At 38.8% G+C, this 9,673-nt stretch overlaps 1 non-coding gene across 1 annotated transcript; it reads right to left on the reverse strand.

Annotated features, from left to right (window-relative positions):
- Positions 1–1,587: 1,587 nt before the first annotated feature.
- On the reverse strand, positions 1,588–1,693 carry LOC122150354. Its single transcript, XR_006163621.1, has one exon. It is a non-coding gene; the product is annotated as a U6 spliceosomal RNA (small nuclear RNA).
- Positions 1,694–9,673: the final 7,980 nt, after the last annotated feature.

A 9,673-nucleotide genomic window follows, 5' to 3' on the forward strand; every position in this document is an offset into this window, starting at 1 on the left:
GTTTCCAAGGCTATAATCTTTACCGAAGCAGACTGCCACATCTTTCTACTGCAGAGTGGCTGGTGGATTTGAACTGCTGACCTTTCCGTTAACAGCTATGTGCTTAACCACTGCATATCAGTGCATAGTTCCTGGCATATAGTAAATGTTCAATAAATATTTGTGAAATAAATTAAGGCATGTGCAAATAACTGTAATGTCAAATAAAACTGAATTCTTTCCCACTGCTGAATTTCCAACTTTTTTCTCCAAACTGTTAAGTGTTTCTAGAGGACATGATCCAAAAAGGTTGATATGGCCTTTTCTAAATTCATACTACTGAAGCCAGCTGAATCTTCATTGCTATTGAACAATCTTTTTAGTCCTGTTTTGTTGCCTTCCTAACACATTCACTATATAGTTTATTCCATTCCAAGCACTTCAACTCCTCAGAATTTTAGTTCTACTCTGACCTTCCTTACTCTCAGTAGCAAACTCTTTTTAGAAAATTGCCACTACCAATTTTCTACCTTTTTGGTTGGTTATATACATTTCTTAATTTGCCTTCTGATTGTAAGATTCTTGAGTCCAGGATTCGTCTTTATACTACTCTATTTCTCAACCTGCATCATAGCAAACATTAAACACAGAATAGTGGTTTTCTAATAAATCAAGGCCATCTCTTCCATTTATTGCTGCATGACAAATTTCCCACCCCAAAATTTAGTGCCATGAAACAACTATTTAATTATCTATAAGTCAGGCATTTGGAAGGGCACAGTAAGAATGATTTACTTCTGTTCCAGGGTGCTGGGGTTTTAGTTGGAAAGACTCAATAGCAAGGGCCTGGGATCATCTGAAGACTCACTCACATGTCTAATACATGGGCCAGAAGGATTAAAGACAAAGATTACTGACTGAAGCACTGATATATGGCCTCTCAATGTGGTTTGGCTTTCTCATAGCATGGTAGACTCAATGTCATTGAACTTGAATAAAATAGCAGCTCAAGGCTTCAAATGTGAGTGTTACAGTGAGCAAAGTAGAACCTGGATTTCCTTTTTTTTTTTTTTTTTTGAATAGAAAAATACTGCTTAATTAACAGCAGAGGAGTAATAACCACAAGTACTATTTATCAATGAATGGAAAAATTAGGAAGAAAAAGTACAAAGAAAAGAAGAATATGTGTACTCTCAAAATTGCCTTGTGACCAATTAATTACAAGGGGCAAAATAGTTACTTTTACAATAGGAAAGAAGGGAAGGGAATGTGTTAAATTTGAAAATAAAACAAAATCATAGTTTTAAATGAAATACATGATGAGTGTAATTAACTGTATGCAAAATAATATCAAGAAAAACATGAATAGGAAAGTACACTTGCTCAAGGCTATATTCCCTTCACCCTTATTTCTCATAGCCAAAGACTTCTGAGAATGATAAAATCTAGCTTGGATCAAGAAAATAATAAATACTGAAGAGTGCTGTACTGCAGGGAAGTAAAATAATCATTCCTCCAAAAGGCTCAAAGCAATTTTAATGCCCTTTTCATTGAGTTAATATTACTTTTCTTATTTATGACAATCTTTCTTTTTTAAGCACTGAATTTAAAAATATGGAACGCTTCATGAATTTGCGTGTCATCCTTGCACAGGGGCCATGCTAATCTTCTCTGTATTGTTCCAGTTTAGTATATATGCTGCCGAAGTGAGCACAGAACCTGTATTTCCTTTTATATCTTACCCCCTATCATACCTTTTAAGGAGCTCTGGTGACATAGTAGTAAAGCATTTGGCTGCTATCCAGAAGGTCAGTGGTTCAAACCCATCAGCTGCCCCATGGGAGGAAGATAAGGCAGTCTACTTCTGTAAAGATTTACAGCCTTGAAAACCCAGTGGGGGTCGCTATCAGTCAGAATTAACTCAATGGCAGTTTGTTTATTTGTTTTTAATTTATCATACCTTTTATATCTGCTGTACTTTATTTGTTGAAGCAGTCACAAAATCCCACCTATATTCAAGGGAAAAGGGAATAGCCCTACCTCTTAATGAAAAGTTGGGCAATCCTACTTCCATAGTGATACTGCCTCGGAAACCCAAGGAGGGGTCTCTATGAGTCAGGGCCGACTCGACGGCACATAACAACAACAACAGCAACTTAATGAAAATGCCAAATATTGAATTGTAAGAAGAACATGTGGGATAGCAGATATTGTTGCAGCCACCTGAGGTAATACAATCTGCTATATCACTTCCTATATTTTTTCTTTATCACCTCAAAACATCCCTTTTATGCCTTGACCAAAGTCTCAAAAAGGAGCTATACCTCCTCTTTGCCAAGACTTATATCTCTACCTCTACTTTCCTCATCATCCTTTAGGCACTTGTTTCATCATCGCTGCCTCCTATGTTTTTCTTCTTTTCTTTTTCAATTCCCCTTATTCCTTTCTATCTAAAACATGCTCAGTTTTCTCTGTCATAAACATTACCCCTTAAAAATACTTTCACTGATTATATTTTCCCTTAAGTTAAATTCCTGTCATATTGTTTGTCATTCCAAACATAAACCTGTGTCTTATTTACACATCCTTCATTCATTCTTTAACCACTGTGTGGTGATTAAGTTTGTGTGTCAACTTGGTTAGGCCTGGTTGAGTGGCTGGGCAGCTGGATGTAGTATTCCCTATGATGACATTGGTAATCAACTCCATGGTAGAATCTACTGTGCACAGCTGAATTGCCTTTGGGTATGTGGTCTGCTTCCTGTATATAGGAAACAGCTGTGGAAATGGTCTCTAGCTTATGGCACGCTTGAACCCTGCATGTAGCAGTGCTGTTGCTCAGCATACTGTCATGCTCTGCTGATCTTGGGACTTTCAATAGCCTTGAATTAATGGCCTGCTGTGTGGTTTGGTAACATCAGGACTGTGCCATTTTATTTGTTGACCTTGGGCTTTTTAATCTCAGCAGACAGTAACTGCCTGAGTGAAGAGAAGCCTCTAGCTCTGGTGGGTCAGGAGCAGGAGGCAGGGCTGAAGCCCAAGGTCAAGGGGCTTTCACACAGCTGCTAGAGCCTGGCACTTTGAACTCAGACTTAAAGCCTCCAAACTGTAAGAGAATAAACTCCCGTTTGTTCTAGCCATCCTATTTGTGGTATATTCTTGTCAGAGCAGCACTAGATAACCAAAACACACCGTACTTTGGCTTCTTTCACCTCCATTTTCTTTGAACATCTTTGAAGGCTATTAATATATTCCCATTTACCAAATTCCACATGATCTTTTATAATTCGCAAGGCTGCAACATCTCTGCATCATTTTGTCCTAATGTCATGTTCTTGTGTGCCATCAAGTTGACTCCAACTCAGAGTTACCCTATAAGATAGAGTAGACTGCCTCATCAGATTTCCTAGGCTATAATCATTACAGGAGCAGATCACTAGGTCTTTTCTCCCACAGGGCTGCTAGTGGGTTCAAACCACCAAACTTTTGATTAGAAGCCAAGCACTTTAACTACAGTGTAACCAGGCTTCCTCCTAATGTCATATCCATACCTATATAATTGACCTAATTAACCAGAACTCTTCAAACAGGCTTTGTTTAGTTTTTACCCCTACTCTTTTACTGAAGATATTCCATCCACTTCCACTGATCTTCATCTCCACCTTTGAAATCTCTCCTATCCTTTAAGGCATGACTCAAAATGCCTCTTCCTCTATAAATTTTTTCCAGCCACCTAGTCTTCTTTTTTCTGGCTTTCTTTAGAATTAATTCATTGCCTGTGGTTTAGTGAAAAGAACATTAGGCATATGTTAGAATCCTTATGATTCATTCTATGTTCTTGGATAAGACATTTGATTTAGAAGGACCTCAGTTTCTCTTATCACTCCAACTGTAATTTAAACAGTGTGACACATTTAATACAAATAGAAAATTTTAATAAAAGTAGAAATACCTAGTCCTCTAACTCTACTTCTGTTAAGAAATTGCTTTGTATCTTTAAAGATATTTTTATTCCCTCATAATATAGACATATATACAAACACACAGGTATATACACACATAGACACATCCACACAAAACATGTGCTTATAATAATAAATAAATACTTTAAAACAAATTTTGTAACTTTTTTTTTTTTTTTTTTTTTTACTAAACAATATATATTACCACCATTCTTTTGTTAAGTTTATTGTACTGTGGTGGCTTGCATGTTGTTATGAAGCTGGAGGCTATGCCAACAGTGTTTCAAATATCAGCAGGGTCACTTATGGCAGACAGGTTTCAGTGGAACTTCCAGACTACGACAGACTGGAAAGAAGGATGGAGTAATCCACTTCTGAAAAAATTGACCACTCAAAATCTTACAAATAGCAGTGAAACACTATCTGTTATGTTACTGGAAAAATTTCTGAAGAGCCATGAAACATTGTCTGATATAGTGTCAGAAGAAGAGCCCCTCGTGTTGGAAGGCACTCAAAATACTACTGGGGAAGAGCTGTCTTTGCAAAGTAGAGTTGACCGTAGTGACATAGATGGAGTAAAGCTTTTGGGACCTTCATTTGCTGAAAGGACATGACTTAAAATGGGAAGAAACAGCTGCAAACACTCAATAATTGGAATGTGGAACATAAGATGTATGAGTCTAGGAAAATTGGAAGTTGTCAAAAATGGAATGAGTAAAGATCCATATCCTAGGCATTAATGAGCTGAAATGAATTGGTGTTGGCCAGTTTGAATCAGACAATCAGACGGTTTACAGTGCCAGTAATGACAAATTAAAGAGGAATGGTGTCACTTTCATTATCAAAAGGAACATTTCAAAATCTATCCTGAAGTAAATGCTGTCAGTGATATGGTAATATCCATATACCTATGGAGCAGACCAGTTAATACTATGATCATTCAAACCACCAAAGCACAAGATGTAGAAATAGAAGATTTTTGCCAACTTCTGCAGTCTGATATTGACCAAACATGCAATCAAGATGTATTTATTATTGCTTGTGACTGGAATGTGAAAGTCGGGAGCAAAGAAGATGCACCCACAGTTGGAAAACATAGCCTAGGTAATAGAAATGACACTGGAGATCTCATGATAGAATTTTGCAAGACTAATGACTTATTCATTGCAAATACCTGTTTCAACAACATAAACAACAACTATACATGTGGACATCACCAGAAATCACATTGACTACATCTGTGGACAGAGACAATGAAGAAGGTTAATATCATCAGTCAAAACAAGTCCAGGAGCTGACTGTAGAACAGACCATCAATTGCTCATATGCAAATTCAAGTTGAAGCTGAAGGAAATTAAAACAACTTGGACAGCCAAACTGTGACTTTGAGTATATCTGACCTGAATTTAAAGACTGTCTAAAGAATAGATTTGATGCTTTGAACACCAGAGACCAAAGACCAGATGAGGTGTGGGACTTCAATAAAAACATTAAACATGAAGAAAGCAAAACATCATTAAAAAGACGAGAAAAGACCAGAATAGATGTCAGAAGAGACTCTGAAACTTGCTCTTGAATGGATAGTAGCCAAAATGGAAGGAAGAAATGTTGAAATAAATGAGTTGAACAGAAGATTTCAAGGGGCAGCTTGAGAAGACAAAGTAAAGTATTGTAATGAAATGTGCAAAGACGTGGAATTAGAAAACCAAAAGGGAAGAACATGCTCAGCATTTCCCAAGCTGAAAGAACTGAAGAAAAAATTCCAGCCTCAAGTTGCAGTATGAAAGGATTCTGTGGGCAAAACATTGAACAATGTAGGAAGCATCAAAAGAAGATGGAAAGAATACACAAAGTCACTGTACCAAAAAGAATTAGTTGATGTTCAGTCATTTCAAGAGGTAGCATATGATCAAGAACTAGTGGTATTGAAAGACATCCACATTGCACTGAAAGAATTGGCAAAAAACAAGGGTGCAGGAATTGATGGAATACCCACTGATATGTTTCAACAAACAGATGCAGCTCTGGAGGCCTTTACTTGTCCATGCCAGGAAATTTGGAAGATGGCTATCTGGCCAACTGATTGGAAGAGATTGATATCTGTGCCCATTCCAAAGAAAGGTAATCCAACAGAATGTGGAAACTATTGAAGAATATCACACACAAGTAAAATTTTGCTGAAGATAATTCAAAAACATTTGCAGCAGTATATTTACAGGGAATTTCCAGAAATGTGAGCAGGATTCAGAAGAGGACATGGAATGAGGGAAATCATTACTGATGTCAGATGGATCTTAGCAGAAAGCAAATAATACCAGAAAGATGTTTACCTGTGTTTTATTGACTATGCAAAGGCATTCAACTCTATGGCTCGTAACAAATTATGGATAACATTGTGAATAATGAGAATTCCAGAACATTTGATTGTGCTCATGAGGAACCTGTTCATAGACCAAGAGGCTGCTGTTGGAACAGAACATGGGTTTACTACATGGTTTAAAATCAGGAAGGACATGCATCAGGGTTTCACTATACTTACTCAATCTGTATGCTGAGCAAATAATCCGAGAAGTCAGACTATATGAAGAACACAGAATCAGGATTGGAGGAAGACTCATTAACAACCTACAATATGCAGATGACACAACCATCCTTGCTGAAAGTGAAGATGACTTTAAGTACTTACTGATGAACATCAAAGACTACAGTCTTCAGTATAGATTACACCTCAACATCCAAAACCAAACTCACTGCCGTTGAGTCAGATCTGACTCATAATGACCCCTCCGTGGGCTTTTGAAGTGGTATCACTACAGAAGTAGATTACCCAACCTTCCTTCTCAGGAGTGGCTGGTGGGTGTAATATACAATAACAATGTTGTTAGGTGCCATTGAGTCAATTACACCATGTATATTACACTGCCAGCCTTCTGGTTAGCAGTAAAATCATAAAGAAAACAAAAATCCTCACAACTTGACTGTTCTAGTTACCAAGTGATGCTCTGACAAGAATATATACCACAAATGGGATGGTCTTAACAAACAGGAGTTTATTCTTACAATTTGGAGGCTTTAAGTCCAAGTTCAAAGTGCCAGGCTCTAGAGGCTGGATGAAAGCCCCTCAACCTTGGGGTCCAGCTCTGCCTCCTGCTCCCGGCCCACTGGAGCTAGAGGAATTTCTTCACTCAGACAGCTGCTGGCTGCTGAGGCTGAGAAGCCCCAAGGTTGACAAGTAAAAAAGGCACAGTCCCGATGTTACCAAACCACACGGCGGGCCATTAACTTAAGTCCATTGTAAGTCCCAAGGTCAGCAGAGCATAGCAGGCTGCTGAGCAATGACACAGCTACACGCAGGGTCCAAGCATCCCAAAGGCTAGAGACCATTCCCAAAGCTCCTGCTTATGTACAGGAAGCAGACCACATCCCAAACTGCTTGTGGTAGATCCCACCATGGAGTTGATTGCCAGTCTCATCATGGGGAATACTACCACCAGCTGCCCAGCAACTCAACCAGGCCCAGCCAAGTTGACATACAAACATAACCATCACATGGACTAATAAGCAACATCATGATAAATGGAGAAAAGATTGAAATTGTCAAGGATTTCATTTTACTTGGATTCACAACACTCATGGAAGCAGCAGTCAAGAAATCAGACATCGTATTGCACTGGACAAATCTGCTGCAAAAGCACTCTTTAAAGGGTTGAAGAGCAAAGATGTCACTTTGAAGTCCAAAGTGTGTCCAACCCAAGCCATGGCATTTTTAGTTGCCTCATGTGCATGTGAAAGCTAGACAATGAATAAAGAAGATTGAAGAAGAATTGATGTCTTTGAATTGTAGTGTTAACAAAAAATTGAAAACACTATGGACTGCCAGAAGAACAAACAAATCTGTCCTTGATGAAGTGCAGCTGGAATGCTCCTTATAAGCAAGACTGTCCAGACTTTGTCTTACCTGCTTTGGTCATGTGGTCAGAAGGGACTAGTCCTTGGAGAAGGATATCATGTTTGGTAAAGTGGAGGGTCAGAGAAAAAGGGGAAGACCCTCAAGGAGATGAATTGACACAGTGGCTGCAATAATGGGCTCAAGGATAGCAAGAATTGTGAGCATGGGGCAGGACAGGGCATTGTTTTGTTTTGTTGTACATAGGGTCACTATGAGTTGGAATCGACTCAATGGCACCTAACAACAGCAATGTATATTATACCATTCCTCATTTTTATAGTTTTTATTACTTTAAACATTTTAATATAGATTTATAAAACCCACCACCATACTCAAAATGGAGAACAGTTATATCACTCCCAAAATAGTCTTGTACCTCTCCTTTTTTAGTTAAACTTTCCCCAATCCCTAACCTCAGGAAGCCATTTCTATAATTCTGCCTTTTCTAGAATGTCATATAAATGGAACCATACAGCATGCCATGTTTTGAAACTGGCTTCTTTCAGACAGCATGATTTTGCCTACAAAGAAACTCTTAAGGAATTTACTAAAAAGTTCCTAGAACATGAGTTTTCCAACATCACAGGATATAAGGTTAACATTGAATAAGGTCATTACCATGGGCGCTCTGGTGACATGGTGCCTAAAGCGTTTGACTGCTAACCAGAAGGCTGGTGGTTTAAACCCACCAGCCACTCCTTGGAAAGACAGTTGGACAGTCTACTTCTGTAGTAATACTGCCTTAGAAACCCAAGGAGGGGTCGCTATGAGTTGGATCTGACTTGACAGCATTGAGTTTGGGTTTTTTTTTTTTTTGGTATATAATAACACAATTATGCAATGCACAATTGGAAAATGAAGTTAAAAAATATAATTTACATTATCTTCATAAAAAATGAAATACTTCCATATAAATCTAGTATCCTCACAAACACTTGATATTGCCATTAAAAAAAAAAAGTTGAGCCATACTATTTGCTTTGTAAAAACCAAAAAAACCAACTCACTTCCATCGAGTCAGTAATGACTCATAGCGACCCCTTTTGAGTTTCCGAGGTGATAAATCTTTACAGAAGTAGATTGCCCAGTCTTCCTTCTGCAGAGTGACTGGTGGGTTTGGGTTTGAACTGACAACCTTCTGGTTAGCAGTCAAATGCCTTAGGCACTAACCCCACAAGCTCACTGCCCTTGAGGCGATTTGACTCATAGTAACCCCTCCTTGGGTTTCCAAGGTGATATCTCTACGGAAGTAGATTGTCCAATCTTCCTTTCAAAGAGTGGCTGGTGGGTTTGAACCTCCAGCCCTCTGGTTAGCAGACGCTCTAGGCACTACACCACCGGAACTCCCATACTAAGTCACCGGAAAAAAAAAAAAAAACTTACTGCCGCAGAGTCAGATCTGACTCATAGCAACCCCTCCTTGGGTTTCCAAGGCAGTATCACTGCAGAAGTAGATTGCCCAGTCTTCCTTCGGAGGAGTGGCTGGTGGGTTTGAACTGCCACCCTTCTGGTTAGTAGTCAAATGCCTTAGGAAAATGCTACAGAGCTCCCTATTCAGCCACCTGTCTCCTTATTTGCTCTCTAGTTGTATCCTTTTTGTGGTGTTAATTTATATTTCCCTGATGACTAATCTTGCTAACCAAAATGTTGGCAGTTTGAACCCACCAGCTGCTCTGTAGGAGTATGATTTGGCAGTCTGCTTCCATAATGATTATAGCCTTAGGAACCCTGTGGGGCAGTTCTGCTCCTGTAGGGTCTCTATAAGTCAGAGTTGACTCAATAG

This window comes from Orycteropus afer, unplaced genomic scaffold (assembly GCF_000298275.1).
Source record: "Orycteropus afer afer isolate SDZICR_OR568_19922 unplaced genomic scaffold, OryAfe1.0 scaffold00126, whole genome shotgun sequence".
NCBI classification, from domain to species: domain Eukaryota; kingdom Metazoa; phylum Chordata; class Mammalia; order Tubulidentata; family Orycteropodidae; genus Orycteropus; species Orycteropus afer.